This window comes from Arachis hypogaea, chromosome 20, assembly GCF_003086295.3.
Source record: "Arachis hypogaea cultivar Tifrunner chromosome 20, arahy.Tifrunner.gnm2.J5K5, whole genome shotgun sequence".
NCBI classification, from domain to species: domain Eukaryota; kingdom Viridiplantae; phylum Streptophyta; class Magnoliopsida; order Fabales; family Fabaceae; genus Arachis; species Arachis hypogaea.
The window spans coordinates 41,877,212-41,903,353 of record NC_092055.1 but is presented as its reverse complement, the minus strand read 5'-3'; the positions used below and the strand labels follow the sequence as shown (position 1 = coordinate 41,903,353).

Genomic DNA, 26,142 nt, shown 5'->3' with positions numbered 1-26,142 from the left:
GGGAGCTCTTAACTACCGAAGAGACTTCGGAGAGGAATTAAGTGAGATAACATAAGATGTGAGGACACCAACTATAAATTTGACATTTAGATTTGTGAACCCTTAAATCTAACTATCCAACTCTATTTCATAGTAAAACATACCAAGTCCTGATAATATTAAAAAATATTATTGGTAGTCCAATTTTAAAATTAAAAAGTATAAATTTATCGTATTTTTCTTAAACTAGTTTTGACAAAATAACAATAACAAATATCAAAATTTAATTAATTTTATTTTTTAAATTTTAAATTATAAATAATTAAAAAAAAGCAGAGATAGAGAGACTCAAACCCATAACCTCTAAATGAGTATGAAAAGATTATGCCATTTGAACTATAGCTCATTCGCTTTTTAAATTGTTTGGACCATAGAACCTTAAAGTTTGTTATCCAATTCAACACATAAAATACAATTAAAATAAAACTAAACCAAGTTAAAAAATAAACCAAACTAACAATTTTTAGTTTTACAATGAAAAACCTACCATGTGAAAATATTTCCCCCAAAGATATTCAGAGACTTCTTTTAAATTGCACCCTCTGAAACAATAAATAACCCAATCACTCTCTAATCTCTCTGCCTCTCCTTTTCTCACCCACACACTAGCTAATTAACACAAGTTTCATACATCTGTGCTAAGAGGGTTTTGAAATGGCAACGACGCTGTCTTCGAACTACGACGAGCTCCGTATGCTGTTGGCAACGACGACGGCGAGGAAGGCAAAAATGGAGAAGCTCTGCATCGATGAGATGCTCTAAAAGTACTGCGGAGAGTTTGGAAAATGATAATTGAGATACTTCATCGTTACAACCCTCGCGTGGGCGTTGGAGGCCTGCCACACTATGGTCATGATCTTCGCAAACCGCGAGCCGGAGTGGCGATGCACCGCCGCCGCCTGCGGAGCAGTTGGGAGCACCTGCGGGATCTGGCCGGAGGAGCGGGAGTGGGTTGGTGGACGCGACAGCGCCACCGTATCGGAGTGGGAACTTGTTTGTAGCGACAAATTTAAAATTGGACTCGTCCAGTCCTTATTCTTTGTTGGATATATGATTAGTTAGCTAGTAATAATAATAATAATGATAATGCTAATAATAATAATAATTCTTTTTTTTTTCAAAATCTCTCGTTATAATAAAAATTATTTTAAAATATTAATAGATTTTAAATTTAAAGTATCATAAAATTTAAAGTTAATACTTTTAAAAAAAATAATTTCTTTAAATAAAATTCTTAACAAATATAATAAATCGTAAATTACTCATTATTTCATTTTCAAAAACTCAAGTTGTTATATGTTACAGGGGTTATGCATTAATTGTAATATTACAATGTATTATCAATCTTAAGTATGTAAATATGTGGCTGATACTACTCTTTAAACTAGACCAATTAATCATCGGCTCCGATACCACTTGTTGGGCAACCGTGGGGAGCTCTTAACTACCGAAGAGACTTCGGAGAGGAATTAAGTGAGATAACATAAGATGTGAGGACACCAACTATAAATTTGACATTTAGATTTGTGAACCCTTAAATCTAATTATCCAACTCTATTTCATAGTAAAACATACCAAGTCCTGATAACATTAAAAAATATTATGTTTAGTCCAATTTTAAAATTAAAAAGTATAAACTTATCGTGTTTTTATTAAACTAGTTTTGACAAATTAACAATAACAAATATCAAAATTTAATTAATTTTATTTTTTAAATTTTAAATTATAAATAATTTTAAAAAGAAAGCAGAACAACTTCTAAATGAGTATGAAAAGATTATGTCATTTGAACTATAGCTCATTCGCTTTTTAAATTTTTTTTTTTACCAAAGATAGAGAAACTTGAACCTGCGACCTTTTAGATGAGCTTTTTAAATTATTTGAACCATAGAACTTTAAAATTTGTTATCCAATTCAATACATAAAATACAATTAAAATAAAACTAAACCAAATTAAAAAATAACCCAAACTAACACTTTTTAGTTTTACAATGAAAAACCTGCCACGTGAAGCACTTCCGCCAAAGACATTCAGAAACTTCTTATAAATGGCGCCCTCTGAAACTATAAATAACCCAATCACTCTCTAATCTCTCCGCCTCTCCTTTTCTCACCTACACACTAGCTAATTAACACAAATTTCATACATATGTGCTAAGAGGGTTTTGAAATGGTACGACGTTGTCCTCGAACTATGACGAGCTTCGTAAGCTACTAGTGACGACGGCAGCGAGGAAGGTTGAGATGGAGAAGCTCTACATCGATGAGATACTCTGAAAGTACTGCAGAGAGTTTGAAAAATGACAGTTGAGACACTTCATCTTCACAAGCCTCGCGTGGTCACTGGAGGACTGCCACACCATGGTCATGATCTTCACAGACCGCGAGCTGGAATGGCGATGCACTGCCGCCGCCTACGGAGCGGTTGGGAGCACGTGCGGGATCCAGCCGGAAGAGCGGGAGTAGGTTGGCGGACACGGCAGCGCCACCGTGTCGGAGTGGGAACTTGTTTGTGGCGACAAATTTAAAGTTGGACTCGTCCAGTCCTTATTCTTTGTCGGATATATGGTTGGTTAGTTAGTAATAATAATAGTAATGATAATACTAATAATAATAATATATAATAATTCTTTTTTCTTTTTTTCAAAATATCTTGTTATAATAAAAATAATTTCAAAATATTATTAGATTTTAAATTTAAAGTATTATAAAATTTAATTTAATTACTTTTAAAAAAATAATTTTTTTAAATAAAATTCTTAACAAATATAATAAATTGTAAATTATTCATTATTTAATTTTTAAAAACTCAAGTTGCTATATGTGGCAGTGGTTATGCATTAATTGAAATACTACAATGTATTATCAATATTAAGTATGTGAATATGTGGCTGTACTACTCTTTAAACTAGACCGATTAACCATCGGCTCTGATACCATTTGTTTGGCCACCGTGGGAAGCTCTTAAGTACCGAAGAGACTTCGGAGAGGAATTAAGTGAGATAACATAAGATGAGAGGACACCAACTATAAATTTGACATTTAGATTTGTGAACCCTTAAAACTAATTATCCAACACTATTTCATAGTTAAACATACCAAGTCCTGATAATATTAAAAAATATTATTTTTAGTCCAATTTTAAAATTAAGAAGTATAAACTTATCGCGTTTTTATTAAACTAGTTTTGACAAATTAACAATAACAAATATCAAAATTTAATTAATTTATTTTTTGAATTTTAAATTATAAATAATTTTAAAAAGAAAGCAGAGATAGGGAGACTCGAACCCACAACCTCTAAATGAGTATGAAAAGATTATGTCATTTGAACTATAGCTCATTTGCTTTTTAAATTTTTTTTAACCAAAGATAGAGAAACTCGAACCCGCGACCTTTTAGATGAGCTTTTTAAATTATTTGGACCATAGAACCTTAAAGTTTGTTATCCAATTCAATACATAAAATACAATTAAAATAAAACTAAACCAAATTAAAAAATAAACCAAACTAACACTTTTTAGTTTTATAATGAAAAACCTGCCACGTGAAGCACTTCCGACAAAAACATTCAGAAACTTCTTTTAAATAGCGCCCTCTGAAACTATAAATAACCCAATCACTCACTAATCTCTCTGCCTCTCCTTTTCTCACCCACACACTAGCTAATTAACACAAGTTTCATACATCTGTGCTAAGAGGATTTTGAAATGGTAATGACGTTGTCCTCAAACTATGACGAGCTTCGTACGCTGCTGGTGACGACGGCAGCGATGAAGGTGGAGATGGAGAAGATCTGAATCGATGAGATGCTCTGAAAGTACTGCGAAGAGTTTGAAAAATGACAGTTGAGACACTTCATCTTCACAAGCCTCGCGTGGGCATTGGAGGCCTACCACACCATGGTCATGATCTTCGCAGACCGCGAGACGGAGTGGCGATGCACCGCCGGCGCCTACGGAGCGGTTGGGAGCACCTGTGGGATCCAGTCGGAGGAGCGGGAGTAGGTTGGTGGACACGGCAGCGCCACCGTGTCGGAGTGGAAACTTGTTTGCGGCGACAAATTTAAAGTTGGACTCGTCCAGTCCTTATTCTTTGTCGGATATATGGTTGGTTAGTTAGTAATAATAATAATAATAATGATAATACTAATAATAATAATAATTCTTTTTTCTTTTTTTGAAAATATCTCGTTATAATAAAATTATTTCAAAATATTAATAGATTTTAAATTTAAAGTATCATAAAATGTAATTTAATTACTTTTAAAAAAAATAATTTTCTTTAAATAAAATTCTTAACAAATATAATAAATTGTAAATTACTCATTATTTAATTTTCAAAAACTCAAGTTGTTATATGTGGCAGGGGTTATGCATTAATTGAAATACTACAATGTATTATCAATATTAAGTATGTGAATATGTGGCTGATACTACTCTTTAAACTAGACCGATTAACCATCGGCTCTGATACCATTTGTTTGGCCACCGTGGGGAGCTCTTAATGACCGAAGAGACTTCGGAGATGAATTAAGTGAGATAACATAAGATGAGAGGACCCCAACTGTAAATTTGACATTTAGATTTGTGAACCCTTAAATCTAATTATCCAACACTATTTCATAGTAAAACATACCAAGTCCTGATAATATTAAAAAATATTATTTTTAGTCCAATTTTAAAATTAAAAAGTATAAACTTATCGTGTTTTTATTAAACTAGTTTTGAAAAATTAACAATAACAAATATCAAAATTTAATTAATTTATTTCTTCAATTTTAAATTATAAATAATTTTAAAAAGAAAGCAGAGATTGGGAGACTCAAACCCACAACCTCTAAATGAGTATGAAAAGATTATGTCATTTGAACTATAGCTCATCCGCTTTTTAATTTTTTTTAACCAAAGATAGAGAAACTCGAACCCGCGACTTTTTAGCTGAGCTTTTTAAATTATTTGGACCATAGAACCTTAAAGTTTGTTATCCAATTCAATACATAAAATATAATTAAAATAAAACTAAACCAAATTAAAAAATAAACCAAACTAACATTTTTTAGTTTTACAATGAAAAACCTGCCACGTGAAGCACTTCCCCCAAAGACATTCAGAAACTTCTTTTAAATGGCGCCCTCTGAAACTATAAATATCCCAATCACTCTCTAATCTCTCTGCCTCTCCTTTTCTCACCCAGACACTAGCTAATGAACACAAGTTTCATACATCTGTGCTAAGAGGGTTTTGAAATTGTAACGACGTTGTCCTCGAACTATGACGAGCTTCGTACGCAGCTGGTGACGACGGCAGCGAGGAAGGTGGAGATGGAGAAGCTCTGCATCGATGAGATGCTCCGAAAGTAAGGCGAAGAGTTTGAAAAATGACTGTTGAGACACTTCATCTTCACAAGCCTCGCGTCGGCACTGGAGGCCTGCCGCACCATGGTCATGATCTTCGCAGACAGCGAGACGGAGTGGTGATGCACCGCCGGCGCCTACGGAGCGGTTGGGAGCACCTGTGGGATCCAGTCGGAGGAGCGGGAGTAGGTTGGTGGACACGGCAGCGCCACTGTGTCGGAGTGGGAACTTGTTTGTGGAGACAAATTTAAAGTTGGACTCGTCCAGTCCTTTTTCTTTGTCGGATATATGGTTGGTTAGTTAGTAATAATAATAATAATGATAATACTAATAATAATAATTCTTTTTTTTCAAAATATCTCGTTATAATAAAATTATTTCAAAATATTAATAGATTTTAAATTTAATTTAATTACTTTTAAAAAAAATAATTTTTTTAAATAAAATTCTTAACAAATATAATAAATTGTAAATTACTCATTATTTAATTTTCAAAAACTCAAGTTGCTATATATGGCAGGGTTTATGCATTAATTGAAATACTACAATGTATTATCAATATTAAGTATGTGAATATGTGGCTGATACTACTCTTTAAACTAGACCGATTAACCATCGGCTCTGATACCATTTGTTTGGCCACCGTGGAGAGCTCTTAACTACCGAAGAGACTTCGGAGAGGAATTAAGTGAGATAACATAAGATGAGAGGACACCAACTATAAATTTGACATTTAGATTTGTGAACCCTTAAAACTAATTATCCAACACTATTTCATAGTAAAATATACCAAGTCCTGATAATATTAAAAAATATTATTTTTAGTCCAATTTTAAAATTAAGAAGTATAAACTTATCGTGTTTTTATTAAACTAGTTTTGACAAATTAACAATAACAAATATCAAAATTTAATTAATTTATTTTTTGAATTTTAAATTATAAATAATTTTAAAAAGAAAGCAGAGATAGGGAGACTCAAACCCACAACCTCTAAATGAGTATGAAAAGATTATGTCATTTGAACTATAGCTCATTTGCTTTTTAAATTTTTTTTAACCAAAGATAGAGAAACTCGAACCCGCGACCTTTTAGATGAGCTTTTTAAATTATTTGGACCATAGAACCTTAAAGTTTGTTATCCAATTCAATACATAAAATACAATTAAAATAAAACTAAACCAAATTAAAAAATAAACCAAACTAACACATTTTAGTTTTACAATGAAAAACCTGCCACGTGAAGCACTTCCCCCAAAGACATTCAGAAACTTCTTTTAAATGGCGCCCTCTTAAACTATAAATAACCCAATCACTCTCTAATCTCTCTGTCTCTCCTTTTCTCACCCACACACTAGCTAATTAACACAAGTTTCATACATCTGTGCTAAGAGGGTTTTAAAATGGTAACGACGTTGTCCTCGAACTATGACGAGCTTCGTACGCTGCTGGTGTCGATGGCAGCGAGGAAGGTGGACATGGAGAAGCTCTGCATCGATGAGATGCTCTGAAAGTACTGCGAAGAGTTTGAAAAATGACAGTTGAGACACTTCATCTTCATAAACCTCGCGTGGGCACTGGAGGCCTGCCACACCATGGTCATGATCTTCGCAGACCGCGAGCCGGAGTGGCAATGCACCGCTGGCGCCTACGGAGCGGTTGGGTGCACCTGCGGGATCCAGTCGGAGGAGCGGGAGTAGGTTGGTGGACACGGCAGCGCCACCGTGTCGGAGTGGGAACTTGTTTGCGGTGACAAATTTAAAGTTGGACTCGTCCAGTCCTTATTCTTTGTCGGATATATGGTTGGTTAGTTAGTAATAATAATAATAATAATGATAATACTAATAATAATAATAATTCTTTTTTCTTTTTTTCAAAATATCTCGTTATAATAAAAATTATTTCAAAATATTAATAGATTTTAAATTGAAAGTATCATAAAATTTAATTTAATTACTTTAAAAAAATAATTTTCTTTAAATAAAATTCTTAACAAATATAATAAATTGTAAATTACTCATTATTTAATTTTCAAAAACTCAAGTTGTTATATGTGGCAGGGGTTATGCATTATTGAAATACTACAATGTATTATCAATATTAAGTATGTGAATATGTGGCTGATACTACTCTTCAAACTAGACCGATTAACCATCGACTCTGATACCATTTGTTTGGCCACCGTGGGGAGCTCTTAACTACCGAAGAGACTTCGGAGAGAAATTAAGTGAGATAACATAAGATGAGAGAACACCAACTATAAATTTGACATTTAGATTTGTGAACTCTTAAATCTAATTATCCAACTCTATTTCGTAGTAAAACATACCAAGTCCTGATAATATTAAAAATATTATTTTTAGTCCAATTTTAAAATTAACAAGTATAAACATATCGTGTTTTTATTAAACTAGTTTTGACAAATTAACAATAACAAATATTAAAATTTAATTAATTTTATTTTTTAAATTTTAAATTATAAATAATTTTAAAAAGAAAGCACAGATAGGAAGACTCAAACCCACAACCTCTAAATGAGTATGAAAAGATTATGTCATTTGAACTATAGCTCATTCGCTTTTTAAATTTTTTTTTTTACCAAAGATAGAGAAACTAGAACCCACGACCTTTTAGATGAGCTTTTTAAATTATTTGGACCATAAAACCTTAAAGTTTGTTATCCAATTCAATACATAAAATACAATTAAAATAAAACTAAACCAAATTAAAAAATAAACCAAACTAACACTTCTTAGTTTTACAATGAAAAATCTGCCATGTGAAGCACTTCCCCCAAAGACATTCAGAAATTTCTTTTAAATGGCGCCCTCTGAAACTATAAATAACCCAATCACTCTCTAATATCTCTGCCTCTCCTTTTCTCACCTACACACTAGCTAATTAACACAAGTTTCATACATCTGTGCTAAGAGGCATTTGAAATGGTAACGACGTTGTCCTCGAACTATGACGAGCTTCGTACGCTGGTGGTGACGACGGCAGCGAGGAAGGTGGAGATGGAGAAGCTCTGCATCGATGAGATGCTCTGGAAGTACTGCGAAGAATTTGAAAAATGACAGTTGAGACACTTCATCTTTACAAGTCTCGCATGGGTACTGGAGGCCTGCCACACCATGGCCATGATCTTTGCAGACCGCGAACTGGAGTGGCGATGCACCGCCGCCGCCTACGGAGCGGTTAGGAGCACCTGCGGGATCCAGCCGGAGGAGCGGGAGTATGTTGGTGGACACGGCAGAGCCACCGTGTCGGAGTAGAAACTTGTTTGTGGCGACAAATTTAAAGTTGGATTCGTCCAGTCCTTATTCTTTGTCAGATATATGGTTGGTTAGTTAGTAATAATAATAATAATGATAATAATAATAATAATAATAATAATAATAATAATAATAATAATAATAATAATAATAATAATAATAATAATAATAATTCTTTTTTTTTTTTCAAAATATCTCATTATAATAAAAATTATTTCAAAATATTAATAGATTTTAAATTTAAAGTATCATAAAATTTAATTTAATTACTTTTATAAAAATAATTTTCTTTAAATAAAATTCTTAACAAATATAATAAATTGTAAATTACTCATTATTTAATTTTCAAAAACTCAAGTTGTTATATGTGGCAGGGGTTATGCATTAATTGTAATACTACAATGTATTATCAATATTAAGTATGTGAATATGTGGCTGATACTACTCTTTAAATCAGACCGATTAACCATCGGCTCTGATACCATTTGTTTGGCTACCGTGGGGAACTCTTAACCACCGGAGAGACTTTAGGGAGGATTGAAGTGAGATATCATAAGATGAGAAGACACCTACTATAAATTTGACATTTAGATTTCTGAACCCTTAAATCTAATTATCCAACTCTATTTCATATTAAAACATAACAAGTCCTGATAACATTAAAAAATATTATTTTTAGTCCAATTTTAAAATTAAAAAGTATAAACTTATCGTGTTTTCCTTAAAATATTTGCATTACTAGGAAAATAAATATTTTCTATCTTAGACTATATATAATATTTAATAACAAGATATTTTAATAAATGAAAATAGAAATTTTTTTTGTTTTTAAATTTACATAAAAGATACCATAATATAATTAGATTTTTTTTGAATAATTCTAAACACTTTCTTAATGTATAAGTATTTTCAGAAACTAAAAGCTTAATTCCAAAATATATTCTTCTCCAATATATATACTTGCATATTCAAAATACACATAAAAAGAACAAAACAAAAAAGAGAAATTATGTAGGTTCAAAATTATTAATGTAATTTTGATATCAATGTAAAATATGATTTATTACTAGTATTATTGTTGTTTTTGTTGTTTAATCATAGAATTAATTTGTACTTTCAGGTGCCAGAATATTTGGTCACCTGTCAGACTCTTTTCTTGGAAGAAAAGGCTCACTAATGGTGGTTTGTGCCTTAAACGTCATCTTTGGTTGTCTCACAGTATTTTCCCTAAACTATTGGATCTATGTCATTCTCTGTCTCTTTACCGGCTTTAACACCGGTGGCATTAGGGGTGTCCGCGAATCGGATTGGATCAGATATGGCCAAAAATTCGATCCGATCCGCACAATTTTCATCGGATCGGATCGGATATCGGATATATCCGCATAATTAAACCTTCTCTTTTTAATCATATTTCTATGTAAAAAAATTCAATAAAAATATTTCTTTCATACTTTTAAACTTATTTATTCCTAAAATATTTTTAATCAAACTCTTTCTAAATAACAAAAATAAAATAATACAATATATGAATAATAATTACTAACTAAAACATACAAACACGTAAATATAATACCAAACACACACACACACACACACACACACACACACACACACACACATATATATATATATATATATTTAATTATTATTGTGCAGATCTGCGGATCGGATCGGATCGGATCCGATCAATTTGCGGATCGGAACGTATCCGCAATTTTCTGATCGAATGCGAATATTTACCGTGGATCTGCGGATACGATCCGATCCATGAACACCTCTAGGTGGCATTGGCCTATGTGCATTCGTCCTTGCCACTGATACCATCGGCCCCACAAAACGTGGCATCGCCGGAATGTCCATCTTTTACTTCTTCTCCATCGGCATTGCCATCCTCTCCGCCGTTGCCTATGTCTTCCAAACATGGCACGAGCTTTACATTGCATCCCCCATCCCCTCCTTCTCTTCTTGATTCTCGTTGTCCCTTTCCTCTCAAAGTCTCCTAGATGGTACCTTGTTCGCGGAAGAGTAACCGAAGTCATTAAAATCATGTCCACCATTGCTTCCACCAATGGGAAACACCTCCCTAGTAGTGTTCTTCTTGCACTCGACGAAGAAGTCGAAGTAGAAGCAGAAGAAAAAACAGAAGCACTAACCTTGACTTATAAGAACAAGCCTTTGGAAAATATAGATGCATTTGGGGGTTCTATTGTTGACGTGTTTCAATCCCCAGTCACTAGAATAAGGTTGATTCTAATGGTGTCAATTAACTTCTTTTGCGCTGTTGTGTACTATGGTCTACGCATGAACGTGGTGAATCTTGATACTAACCTCTACATGAACGTAGGGCTGAATGCGGTGGCGGAGATGCCGGCGTATGGGTTAATGGCGGTTTTGTTGGAAAAGCTTAGGAGAAAGCCGTTGGCAATAGGGACAATGTGCTTCAGTGGTTTGTTTTGTTTGTTAGGTTTTTTATTGGGGAATGTTGGAGTGTGGAAGTTAGTTAGAATGGTGTGTGGTTTTTTGGAGATATTTGGGAAGGCGGTAACTTACAACTTATTGTTTATTTATACGGCGGAGTTGTTCCCTACAGTGGTGAGGAACGCCGCGCTAGGGGACGCGATGTAGGTGGGACAAATGGGGGTTGTTCATCGCGGGACACGCCGTCCGGACCGGGAAGACTTTCGATGCTTCACCTTGAATACTACTTAAACCAGACGGATTAACCATTGGCTCTTATACCACTTGTTGGGCCACCGTGGGGAGCTCTTTAACCATTGGAGAGACTTCGGGGAGGAATAAAGTGAGACAACATAAGATGAGAAGACACCACATCCAACTTAAAACCTTAAGGTACTAAGTTATTGGGTCTCTAATCTTATAAACTCCTCACTCTTCGTTGCTTTCTTCAATGTGGGACTAATTTCACTACTCCTAACACTTACAACATTAACAATATTTCCCTCAAGTGTGAGTCTCTACATCAAGCAACAATTCCCCTCTAGCTCCCCCATACATATAAGTATTTGTCCATCACATCGTCGCACCACACCGCAGGACACGCCGCCCGGACCACCATTGCCAGGAAGACTTTCGATGCCTCACATTTAATACTTCTTAAACCAGACTGATTAACCATTGGCTCTGATACCACTTGTTGAGCCACCGTGGGGAGTTCTTAACCACCGGAGAGACTTCGAGGAGGAATCAAGTAAGGTAACATAAGATAAGAAGACACCTACTATACATTTGACATTTAGATTTGTGAACCCTTAAATCTAATTATCCAACTCTATTTCATAGTAAAACATACAAAGTCCTGATAACATTAAAAAATATTATTGTTAGTCCAATTTTAAAATTAAAAAATATAAACTTTTCGTGTTTTCCTTAAAATATTTGCATTACTAGAAAAATAAATATTTTCTATCTTAGACTATATATAATATTTAATAACAAAATATTTTAATAAATGAAAATAGAAAATATTTTGTTTTTAAATTTACATAAAAGATACCATAATATAATTAGATTTTTTTTTGAATAATTCTGAACACTTTCTTAATGTAAAAGTATTTTCATAAACTAAAAACTTAATTCCAAAATATATTCTTCTCCAATATATATACTTGCATATTCAAAATACTCATAAAAAGAACCAAACAAAAAAGAGAAATTATGTAGGTTCAAAATTATGAAAGTAATTTTGATATCAATGTAAAATATGATTTATTACTAATATTATTATTATTGTTGTTGTTTAATCATAGAATTAATTTGTACTTTCAGGTGTCGGGATATTTGGTCACCTGTCAGACATTTTCCTTGGAAGGAAAGGCTCACTAATGGTGGTTTGTGCCTTAAACGCCATCTTTGGCTGCCTCACCGGCTTTAGCACCGGTGGCGTTGGCCTATGTGCATTCATCCTTGCCACCGATACCATCGGCCCCACAAAATGTGGCATCGCCAGAATGTCCACCTTCTACTTCTTCTCCATCGGTATTGCCATCCTCTCCGCTGTTGCCTATGTCTTCCAAACTTGGCGCAAGCTTTACATTGCGTCCCCATCCCCTCCATTCTCTTCTTGATCCTCATTGTCCCTTTCCTCTCAGAGTCTCCTAGATGGTACCTTGTTTGCGGAAGAGTAACCGAAGCCATAAAAATCATGTCCACCATCGCTTCCACCAATCGAAAACACCTCCTTAGTGGTGTTCTTCTTGCACTCGACGAAGAAGTCAAAGTAGAAGTAGAAGCAAAAATAGAAGCACTAACCTGGACTTATAAGAACAAGCCTTTGGAAAACAAAGATGCAGTTGGGGGTTCTATCGTTGACATGCTTCGATCCCCAGTCACTAGAATAAGGTTGATTCTAATGGTGGCAATTAACTTCTTTTGCGCTGTTGTGTACTATGGTCTGAGCATGAACGTGGTGCTGAATGCGGTGGCGGAGATACCGGCGTATCGGTTAACGGCGATTTTGTCAGAAAAGTTTGGGAGAAAGCCATTGGCAATAGGGACAATGTGCTTCAGTGGTTTGTTTTGTTTGTTAGGTAGTTTATTGAGGAATGTTAGAGTGTGGAAGTTAATTAGAATGCTGTATGGTATTTTAGGGATATTTGGGATGGCGGTAACTTATAACTTATTATTTATCTACACGGCGGAGTTGTTCAGTACAATGGTGAGGAATCAAGTGAGATAACATAAGATGAGAAGACATCACATCCAACTCAAAACCTTAAGGAACTAAGTTATTGGATCTCTCATCTTATAAACTCCTCACTCTTTGTTGCTTTCTTCAATGTGGGACTAATTTCACTACTTCTAACACTTGCAACATTAACGATCTTTCCATCAAGTGTGGGTCTCCACATCAAGCAACAACTCTCCTCTAGCTCCTCCATACTTATGAGTATTTGTCCATCACATCGCTGCACCACACCGCAGAACACGCCATTTGGACCATCTTTGCCGGGAAGACTTTCGATGCTTCACATTGAATACTCCTTAAATGAGAACGATTAACCATCGGCTCTGATACCACTTTTTGGGTCACCGTGGGGAGCTTTTAACCAGCGAAGAGACTTCGGAGAGGAATCTAGTGAGATAACATAAGATGAGAAGACACCACTTGATTCCTCTCCAAAGTTTCTCCGGTGGTGAAGAGCTCCGCAAAGCGGCCCAACAAGTGGTATCTGAGCTGATGGTTAATCGGTCTGGTTGAAGGAGTATTCAAGGTGAAGCATTGAATTCCCGGCAAAGGTGGTTCAGGCGGCGTGTCCCGCAGTGTGGTGTGGCGGTGTGATGGACAAATACTCATATGTGTAGAAGTGCTAGAGGGGATTTGTTACTTGATATGGAGACTCACACTTGAGGAGGAGATTGTTAATATTGCAAGTGTGAGGAGTAGTGAAATTAGTCCCACATTGAGAAAGCAAGGAAGAGTGAGGAGTTTATAGGATGAAAGACCCAATAATTTACTACCTTAAGGTTTTGAGTTGGATGTGTTGTCTTCTTATCTTATGTTATCTCACTTTATTCCTCCCTGAAATCTCTTCGGTTGTTAAAGAGTTCCCCACGGTGGCCCAACAAATGGTATCAGAGCCGATGGTTAATCGGTTTGGTTTAAGGAGTATTCAACGTGAAGCATCGAAAGTCTTTCTGACAAAAGTGGTTCGGGCGGTGTCTCCTGCGGTGTGGTGTGGCGGTGTGATAAACAAATACTCATATGTGTGGAGGAGCTAAAGAGGAGTTGTTGCTTGATGTGGAGACTCACACTTGAGGGAGAGATTGTTAATGTTGTAAGTATGAGGAGAAGTGAAATTATTCCCACATTGAAGAAAGCAAGGAAGAGTGAGGAGTTTATAAGATGAAAGACCATTAATTTACTACCTTAAAGTTTTGAGTTGGATGTGGTGCCTTCGCATTTTATATTCTCTTACTTGATTTCACCCCGAAATCTCTCCGGTGGTTAAGAGCTCCCCATGGTGGCCCAACAGTTTGCTATGTGTGGGATTGTAGGTGGCATATTTGCATTTTATTTGCCAAAAACTTTGAATCAACCACTGTATGATACATTCTCTGGGTTGGAAGCTGGGTTTGTTTGATGTTTTTGATATTATTAGTCCACTAAGATTAACTTTTTAACATCATCTTCAAGCCAAACTTTAATCTGATGGTGGTCATGTATATCTTGCAACAAGTGTACTCGAGTTCCAGACTTGGCTAGGCCAAGTAGTAGATAGAATCCTTGAATATTGTGTGTATCAACGAGTGTGGTGTGAATGGATTTGTAATGATTCAAAACTTGCGTGTGTGAAAGTGTGGTGTGAGTGAATTTATAATGGTTGAAAATTTGGCTAAGTCAAGTAGTGGATAAAACTCTTAAGTATTGTGTGTGTGAGTGTGGTGTGAGTAAATTTTTAATGTTTAGGATTGGAGACTATCCAATCCATTTAAAAAAAAAATTATGGTTATCTCTATTGATATTGTTTTTCAGTGATCAAATTTCGGTAGAGTCCAAGGTTATAGAGTAATTCTAAATTTCTAATTTACGCATTTGTAGTTGTAAGAGAGAAAATGATGTGTTTTGACTTTTGACAGAACGTTTATGTGAAATATTTTTTTTTAGTGATACCTAAAAAATTTTAGTATTTTTATTTAAGGTGAAAAACTTGCTTTGACATGTTTCTCTTGTTGGGTTAGGAGATGTGTTTGTCATATTAGAAGTCATAGTTTTTATTTACATATATTGTTATTGATCAATAGCTGGATAACGGTTTTGATTGACTAATTTAAAAATAATATTATAGAAATTTTTGGGAAATACCTGAAAAAGTTTTTAATTTTTTTATTTAAGGTGAAAAAATCTCGTTTGACATGATTTTTTTTGTTGGATTGGGGGATATGTTTGTCATATTATAAGTCACAACTTTTTCTTTACATATATTATTCTTGATCAATAGCCGGATACCGTTAGTGAATGACTAATTTAAAAATGACATTATAGAGCATTTTTTTAAACAAATGATTTAGCCAACTCTTAATTTTAGAAATTACATAATATATTTGAAGTTTCTTTTTTTAATTATACAGACTAGTACAAGAAAAATTATTTTTAGCGACAATTTATTTTACTTTTAGCAGCAATAATAATAGCTGCTAATACATTTACCGGCAATTAGACATTAACCATCTTATGCGTTGTCGCTAAAAGATTTTAGCAGCAATTATAATATTTGCATATAGAAAAGAATATAGTTGCCAGTATTCTTGGAACTCATAAAATCATGGCCATTGATCTCTTTCGGCCAAACTTTTGAAGCGTAGCCAAAAAAAATGTGGTGACATGCCTTTTTTTTTTAGTGTTCATTTAACATTTTTCATCATATACTGCTATTTTTTATATATTTTATGTGAGTATTTTTCTATTTTCAAACACAAAAGCATAGTAACAAATAATAACTATATATATGAAAAAGATTTGGTTTGCGAATATATAATATAGTGCTTTTTATTATTTTTTCCTTGTCCCTTAATAATAGGACAATTTACATAAATAAAACAAGTAGATCTCAAAATTACATAAATACAAAAATGGAGAATTCATTACATGTGTGTGCAATTATATATCTATGTAAACGGCTATATCTCTATTGGAGTTCACTCATTTTCACATAATTCGTCATATCCTGTTACATTTTACGTTCAAACTCTTTCAAAGTATAAACTGCTACCCTTTTATCGCAATTTACACTCAACAAAATTTAGTCTCTTGAATCTATTGCTGGCTACAGCATTTATGAACAAATAGAGCTAATATGTATATCAGTTGAACATTTGAACGTGATTGTAAAATAGAATAACAAATTTACAATATCAAACCAAAAATATTAACAAAATTATTGTCAAATACGTTAAATTGTTTAATTTTTTTAGTATATATATATATGATAAATTCTACTGTATCTTTTCTGAAATGACATGTAAATTACCTTCTGTGATGTGTCACTTTATAATTGGATACTATCTTAACCATAGTTAGATCATTTTATAATTAAAAATTATTTAAAAGAGGTGAATATATAATTTATTAAAATATTAAAAACTGCACCTCCACATCATAATTATATTTTTCATAGAAGAAGAAACAAGTGTAATTGAGATTAAACGAAACATCATTCTTTCTGCTTCACACAGCCAATAACCATATGTATAGATTGTCCCATTATATGCATAAGAGTCAAGATCAACCTCATATTCTAGAAATGTTTGAACAGATTTAAGTGCCAAATTGTGCCAAAAAAAAAACCAGCAAAAATGTTTGCTAATGCTAATATGGCCACACTGCCACATCCACTGTTAAAGTAATCGGCTAGAAGCTTTTAAAAATGATTTAATTTTCTTCTTCTTCACGGTCAGAGTCTTTCAGAGGAGCCACATGCTTCTGCTTCGCCATGAAAACTCAGAGATTCAGGAGGAAAAATGTGAATCTACTCTCATTAGGTTAAATTAACTCAAGTTAAAAACAATCATCCAATTATAATGTGCCACATCAGAGAGGGTATTTTACATGTTGTTTTAGGGAGAGTTTGGTAGAATTTACCTATATATATACTCTTAGTACTCTTTTGTACGTGGGAAGTCATAACTCACAATTAGGCCGTTCATATATGATGTTGGACTAGTCTAGTTTTATTAAAGATTTTTATTGTTTTAATTTTTTTCTTATTAAAGATAGTATAGTGTATTGATAATAATAAAATTTAAATAATTGATTTAATTTTTTTAAATGCAAATAATATATTTAGAATACTATCTAGTTAACAAGATTCTAAAAATATTTTTATTGACAAATTAATATTATTGAATATAGAAGCATTCATATACTTCGGCTTAACTGGTTAAATTTTTCAATAATTTATAACATACGGGTCTGCTACACATACAAGCAATAAGGCCTTACAAGTGATACAAGCCCCCAGCCCACAAACATTCCACACACGCACTGAATTATATTGAATGGAGCGTAACATTCACGCGCTCCACTCAAACGGTTACGCTTCGCGTAAACCGCCCCTTAATGGCAGACTCTTCCACTTCTTCCACTTCTCAAAGCCATTCAGAGAAAAAGCAAACGTTCCATTTTAGAGCATCATTCGATACTGAAGATATACAACTCGTCGCTAAGATTCGAAAATTCTATCAACACAACATAGAACTCTCGATCAAGAATCTCCAGAGAAAACAAAGCTATAATACTCAAGGTACGTTACATTACCATTCCTGTATATTTTTCACATTTCGAAATTGAAGAACTAGGTTTTACTGTTCTTCTACGTTGTTGTACATTTTACTATTCTTCTTGCTCTACGTCTCATTTTACAGTTTATCATGTTCTACTTGTTCTAGGTTTTAATGTTATTCTTGGTTCTATGTTACACTGTTCTTCTTAGTTCTTCTAGGTGTTACTGTTCTTGTTGTTCTAGTTCTTCTGGTAACTAATTTTTGGGGTATATTCCGTAGTTTGGTGGGTGTATATGAGGTAATTTGTTGGGTGTATATTTCTGAACTGATATACTGTAATAGTCAGCAGTTGCAACTGTTCTTATATTTGCTTGTCCATGGGTGTATATTGCTTGACCTTGTATATTGATGCATGTTTGAGTGATATCTGACTGATATATATGGGTGTATCTGAATCATATCTATGGGTGTATCTTACTGATATCTATGGGTGTATCTGACTCATATCTATGGGTGTATCTTACTGATATCTATGTGTATATTTTTCATTTCAGAAAAAATGGCAGCGAGAAACCAAGCTGGAAAAAATGTAAGAACAAATATATGTCTTAGATGAAATCAGTTTTATATAATAGAAACATATTTGACTATAATTTTATTTTTGTTTACAGCAAACCAAAGACCTTAAGTGTGCAACACATTTGTTAAGTGATAAATTCAGAAACATGAGTGGGGAGAAGAAAACGATTGTGAGGGATTTGGGATTCGGTGGCTTGATGCACATCCCACCACTAAGGGTGCATCACCAAGTGTTAAGGGAGCTGGCTAACAACTTCAAATTAGGGGAGAACAGACTGAAAACCAGATACGGTTCTTTTAAAATAACACCAAAAAAATAGGTGATGCGCTTGGCATCAACGCAACAGGTAACTCGCTAAAAATTATAGCTGTATATTAACTGATGCTTGGGTGTATTTTAGTTGATGCTTGGGTGTATTTGAACTGATTTTCATACTATGTTGTTTTCCTTTTTGTAGGAGATCTATTTCCTCAGAAAGTCGATTATAAGAAACTTTCTGAGGATGACAAATAAATTTTTAGAAGATTCCAGGGTATGACCCTCAAAAGTCTTACAGATGAGATGATGGATATTGGCATTGGTAACGAAGAGGATCGCCTAATATTCAAGAGGATTTTCATCCTCTATATACAGATGGCGTTCCTTTTACCAACAACAATAAACAAAATCTCGCATGTGCACCTGGCCCCAATTTTTGAGATGGACACCATAACAGAACGAAACTGGGGAGGGCATGTTTTGAGTTTTATCGTCAAGGGCATAACCGACTACAAGGAGAAAAAGAAAAAGGCAATTGATGGCTGCCTCTTTGCCCTGATGATAATTTACTTTCATCTTTCTAAAAATAAAGGCAAGAAGAGGGCTGAAAGACCACCAAAACCCTGGATTTCCAACTAGAATAAGGAGCAGTTGGACGAAAGAATGACGGCAGAAAGAGAGGAAAATATGGTAAGTGAACATAATATGTTGGGTGTATTTTATTTACCTGAATGCTGCTAACTAAAATATCTAATGTTTCAGGGGATTATAAAGATGGTGCAAACAAGAGAGAAAATGAAAAAAATAGATAAAAAAGAAAAAAAAATAAGAAATCAAAAAAACAAAAAAAAGAAGGCAAGTTCAACATCGTCTTCGGAGAAAGAAACAACTGATAGTGACAGTTCTACCTTTGAGTCTGAGACTCAAGAAGACTCAGAGGATTCACCAAGAAAACAACCCAGCAAAAAGGGGAAAAAGTAAGTACCATACTTGGGTGTATTTTCTTTATCGAGTTGGGTGTATTTTGTGGAACCATTTGGGTGTATTTTGTTTATCAAGTTGGGTGTATGTTGTTTATTATGTTGGGTGTATTTCGTTTGTTGTATTGGGTGTATATTGTCCATTCAGTTGGTTGTATCTTGTGCATTCATTTGGGTGTATTTTATATCTTTAGTATGTTCTAAATAATGATTGTTTGCCTTCCAGAATGGACTCTAAAAAAAGAAAGAAGAGTCAAGAGGATTCTGATTCAGAATCTGAATCAACTGATGAGTAATGTTCTAAAATTATTACTCCTTTCTTTTGGCTTAATTATCAAGATATCATGTATTAACTGAAGTGTCTCTTATTAACTTATAGAAGCGAAGAATCATCACCGGTGAAAAAGCAAAAAAAAAAAAAGAAAAAGACACAAAGAACACCAAAAAAGTAAGCACTTCTTTGGATAATATTCTGTGATAAAATTAATTTTTTATTTCTGATTCATACTTGTTTTTTCCACCCAAAACACAATCCAAAAAGAAAAAGGTTGTTGTTGAGCATTCATCTCCTGAAGAAGATGAATCCTATGATAGGTACAGTACTTCGTAAGCTATATTACCGTCTATCACCATAATTATTTTTGTTAACATCTTCTTTTATGAATGTAGTGACAGATATGAAATAGGAAGTGAAAATCTAGATGAATTGTTAAGGGATAACAATGAAAAATCTGCTGCAGAGGGGTATGTCTTGTTGGGGTGTATATTTCAGATTTTAGTGTATTTTCTTTGCTAATAATTGTTTCTTATTTTGCAGGGAGAAGGAAGCTGACCTGCGATCGACAGAAGGTCGATATGTCTCCTCTGAAACATAAGAAGAATTATTTAATAAAATCTTGTTATCATGATTTACCTGTATCATATTTTGTCTGAATAACATGAAATCTGTTTAGAATACCAGACGTGAACTTGGAAAGTGATGATCCTTTCTCTCAAGGACACACAGAACAAAGTAGTGTAAAGAGGCCGGCAGAGAGCATGTAATTTCTCTTTCAAATAACCGTTACTTTTATTCTTTTATTACCTTCTACTTCTAATTCTGTATATATTTTTTTAGAAAAAAAGCCCTTTATTATTTTATTCGAGAAAAAAAAAAGGCAGGAAAAAAAAGCAAAAACTGCAAGTATGTAAGTTCTCAAAAAACAAAGCCTGTCTTTCTTTTGAATTGTTCGGGTGTATTTTTTGACTTTCTTTGGGTGTATTTTAGGTTGAGTCTGGTTCAAGAGTCAGCCAGTGAGCCGGCTGATTCGAATATAATGGTTGTGAGGGAAGAGACACCGTTGGAAGGGCTTGCAATGTGAGTTTTTCAAGAATATTTCAACCTTATAACCTTATTATTTTCAAAGGCGTTGTTAACCTTTCATTTTTCTTCTTGTTTAGAGTTCCGATTCAAGTTTTTGTGCTAGTGTCCCAAACAACCACTGTGCCGGAATTTGAAGAAACACCTGAGATAGATTTTGAACTAACCCCTCTGCTACAAATTGAAGGAACTACAAAAACGTAAGAAATAGTATTGGGTGTATATTTGTTTAGAGTTTGGGTGTATATTGGGTTACAGTTCGGGTGTATATTTGGTTACAGTTTGGGTGTATATTGTTCCTGAATAGTTTTTTTTACGCCATGATTAATTTTGTGTAACTGTGCAGCACTCCTGAACCCCCCAACAACTTGAAGAAAGCACACCCACGCTTCCCCCAGCTCCATCTAAAATATAAGTTCATCAGAGTAAAATCAATCTTTGCTTATCATCCGTATATTATTACTCGTATAATATGTTATACATGATCACGCAGTTATCCAACTGCAGAAGACGCTGCTGCGCTGATGATGATGGCACGGACAGCATCGTATGTTCCTAAAACAGATCCAATGCCATCATTCAGCCTTAGCTTGACTGATTCAACCCAAGAAGAAGCAGCAACGCAAGAGGGAGCGTCAACGCAGGAGGCAGACAGGGCAAAAACTCCAGAAACTGCAAATTTGCTAGAACAATTAGAGGATTTGGTACAAAAAATAGCAAGCAGTGCGGCGAAAGAAGAAAGTAAAAGTCCACAAATTCAAAAGGAGACTGGCGGAGAAAGTTCTGGAAGTTTGAAACTCCTGCGAGAATAAATCAGAATACAAGTGATATGAAAGAGAAGTGCTACATCTGCGCGACGCGAGTGAAGACATACGCAGATGGCAAAACTAACGAGTTTGACAACGTGTGTACTCTGATTGCCCAAGATAAATACATATTGTCTAGAATGCACCTTGCATCGCTCGAGGCAGGAAGTTATATAGAAGCTGAGGTAATATTAGAATAACATTAATGTTTTTACACCAAAGTTAACTGCATTGTTTATTAATGTAAATTGATTTCGGCATATATTTCTAGATTGTATCTGCCATGTGCCTCATCCTCAACTAGAAAAATGATAAAAGGTTTTGAGAACAAGTATACTGTCTCCCCCCTGATATTGTGGTAAGTGTTACTTCTACAATTTTTGGGTGTATTTTCTGTACTCCTTAGGGTGTATATTCTCTGATCAACTAGTTCTGTTTTTGTATTCATTTGGGTATATTTTTTACGTTCAATTGGGTGTAAGTTGTGTAGTCATTTGGGTTTATTTAAAGTATTCACTTGGATGTATTTTCAGTATTTCATTTGTTGCTTCACAATTGTTGCAGAACATGGCCGTTTCGAAGCACCCAAACGGGGAATTCATATCACCTAAAACCAATAAAGAATTCAAGGTGGAAGACTACCCAATGTTTATTCCCTTCATAGATGCAAAAAAATTAACTTCGCATCGATATGTAAGTTTTCATTTGTAAAATTTGTTAGTACCGTTCTTTACTTATATGCCAAATAAAATAACACACTGTTGAAATGTGGCAATCCTTCAGATTTTTGCGCCTGTTTGCTACTCAGGCCATTGGTGGTTATGGGTGATTGATACAACAAAGGGGAGATTTTATCTACTTGACCCGTTACACAAGAAAGCTCCAAGCAATGAGAGAAAGCAGCTTAATAAATTCATTGTAAGTTGGCTCGGTGTTCTTTATTTTAATAGATAGGTGTATTTCAATTCAATATAAGGTATATGTATGTTTTGCTTTGGGTGTAAGTATGTTCTCCTTTGGGTGTATTTCATTCGGGTGTATTACTGATTTGTTTTGTTTTTTAAAGGATATGTAATTTCAAGAATTAGAGCATACGCCGGCGGGGCACCTCTGAAGAAAAAGGAGAATGAGTTGGAAATTAAAGCAACATACGTTAATATCTCAGGCCAAAAATCAAGGTATAAATTTGTGACTCTGAACATTAAACTTTCCTAAATGAGATTTGTAATTTATTTTCTTCGTTTTCAGCTATGACTGTGCTATTTACGTTATGAAGTGGCTTGAGGTAATTGAGCCCGAAAACATTAAAAGGGCGAAGTATGAATGGGATAATTGGCCACAGGTAACTGTCTTTAAAACTATATAACTCTGTATTACTTTACTAAATTAATATTGTTGTTTAAACAGAATATACTTTTTAATTGTAGGAGGAGGTGGACCACTATAGAGTAGAATATGCTTCGCGGATACTATTCAGTGAAATGAATAAAGAGAGAGATTAAGCAATTAGAGCGAGTAATGCAATACGATTGTCCAAGCCATCCTCAGTATTATTGAGTCCATTTTGTCAGATAAATTCTACTGATATAGAAACTGAGTAATCTAACTGCTAGCTAGTTTGTAAATTGAACAAATGCTGTAAAAATTTGCCATTTATAAATAACTTTTATTCAATGAAATTTTTTTCCATAGTTAAACTGTCTGTGCTGTTAAACTATCCGTGCTGTATTCAAAAGCTCTGTATTACAGGTGGTAAAATATGAAGGAAAACATCAAGGCAGATCTAAACATAAATTATAAACTTTTACACCGAACGAAAATTTAATATACACCCAAGACTACTTAAATATACACCCAAACTGTCTGTGCTGTTAAACTGTCTGTGCTGTATTCAAAATGTATGAATTACAGGTACTATAATATGAAGAGAAACATCAAATCAAATATACACCCAAAACCTGCGATTTTTTACACCCAAAGAAAGTTGAATATACACCCTGAGATCTACCCCCTGATGCTTTGAGCCTAAAACCCTGAACCCTAAACACTTAAAACCTAAACCCTTACCCCTAACCTGTAAACCCTAAAAACCTAAACCCTAAATATATGTATCTATATGTAAAATGTGAATCACAAGAAAATTCACAAAAATACACCCAAAAGAACAGTGTTTTTACACCCATATTCTGTAACTATACACCCAAAGAGTTATCCCCTGCTGCTGGTATCCTGAACTGATAATTCATAACATGTCCTTGATATTGGCTGGAATTTGAATGCACCACTGATGCAGCATCAAACAAGTTTATCTGAATATAACAAACTCACATATTAGCTAAACTATTAACGAGAAAAATAAACTCAATCACCACAAATTTAAAGAACATTACTTTTACCTCGCTTAAAACTTTTGTTTTCTTCTTCTTTGTGGCATTTGCAATCTATTTGTCCAACTTTGAACCTAGCCTATTTTTTGGACGTCCTCTTGTTCGAATCCTTGGCGGGCTTTGAAGCTCGTTAACGGATTCCAAGTTGGCATCTTCGTGGGATAAAGAACGTGTCCCCTTCCTTTTGGCTTTTAATGATTCCATCTCAGCCATGACGTTATCGTACGCACGGTGCAGAATTGCAGTCAGCTCCTCCGATTCGGATGCAAATTCGCAAATATTTTGCGAACGAAAAACCAATTGGTCAAACCTCTTGCTTCTTGGCTCCAACAGTGGTTCGTCGTGGCTGCTCTTGATGTGTATGTGTCGCCTCTTTACCTTCTTGCTCCATCGTTCCAGTATATATCTAGGTGACACTTGGCATACTCGTTCAAAGCTTACACACTTAGTGCGTGACGGCATAGTATCCCTCTTGACTCGAATAATAAGCATTGGCATTTTACCTCGGCTGCTACTGAGTCGTAAGTAACCACAAACTTGTTGAATATTGAGCTGGAAACTTGTTCTCTGACTTTGTATACTGAATAGCCTAGAGCGGAATTCGTTAATCTGGTGATGCAATTCGCCTTTCCTCTGAATTGCGCTTGGACTTCCCTAAACTTTTGATGAGTGTACACATCTTGAAACTGAGCTTCAATGGAGGATTTGGTTGCACACGGTATGACCGTATAAAAATCTGCAGCATCTGATTCTCTCTCTGCTTGCTCCCTACTTCCGAGGCAATTATCGTATTGTTTGACGAACTGAATAAGCGAGCTGTTCCGGGTGATAAACTTGTTAAAAAATGAATGCATGCTCTCGCTCCTTTGTGTGCTTCTCATCCCTGCCCAGAAGTGGTGATCCAGATAGATAGGAACCCATATATGACGGTCTTCATACAGATCTGCAGAATACACCCAAACACAGACTATAAATACACCCGAAAAAACATGCAATTTACACCTCTGCTGCAGATTTTTAACAAACATTACCTGAAAGCCACTTGTTGTCCACAAGACCAAAATTCAGCAGAAAATCATTCCAATTCCTATCGAATGAGTCTTTGCTATGAGAGTTCCAAACAACTTGGCTCATTTCTTGTTCAATATCTGCATGTCCCTTGTACCCGTTTAATTTGCTTGGTATCTTCTTCATGATGTGCCAAATACACCAATGGTGAATTGTTGTTGGCATACAGGCCTCTAAAGCCCTTTTCATTGATGTACATTGATCGGTGAGAAACCCTTTCGGAGCGTTTCCTCCCATGCAACGAAGCCAACATTGAAATAACCATTTGAATGATTCAATTTCTTCATTTTTCATCAAAGAGCATCCGAGAAGTGTTGACTGACCGTGATGATTCACCCCGACAAAAGAACCACAAACCAAATTATACCTGAAACAAATTACCATAGTGCAGAATGCAAAATCATTAGGTACACCCAACAAATGCTTCGTATACACCCAAAAAAATAGCCAATATACACCTCTACTGCGGATTCATAAAAATACATTAATTTAGCATCATAAACAGGGGCAGTTTGTTACGTGTTTGTATTGTAGGTGGTGTCAAATGAAATAACATCTCCGAAATACTCAAAGGCAGCTCTACTTCTTGCATCAGCCCAAAAAGCCAGCTTAATCGATTGATCCTCCTCGAGTTCAAGCTCAAAAAAGAAATTCTGATTCTTCTCTTTCATTCTTAACAAATATTTCCCGAATTCCTTTGCATCTTCTTGTTCGGAAACATTCCGCACTTCCCTGGTAATGTAATTCCTCACATCCTTTTCGATAAAATTTAACTCACGGTGACCCCCGGCA

The 26,142-nt window shown here is 34.6% G+C and overlaps 2 pseudogenes; both read left to right on the top strand.

Annotated features, from left to right (window-relative positions):
- The first annotated feature begins 693 nt into the window (after positions 1-693).
- On the top strand, positions 694-11,313 carry LOC112785804 (organic cation/carnitine transporter 4-like; annotated as a pseudogene).
- A 1,131-nt stretch (positions 11,314-12,444) lies between these two features.
- Positions 12,445-13,367, top strand: LOC112785803 (organic cation/carnitine transporter 4-like; annotated as a pseudogene).
- Positions 13,368-26,142: the final 12,775 nt, after the last annotated feature.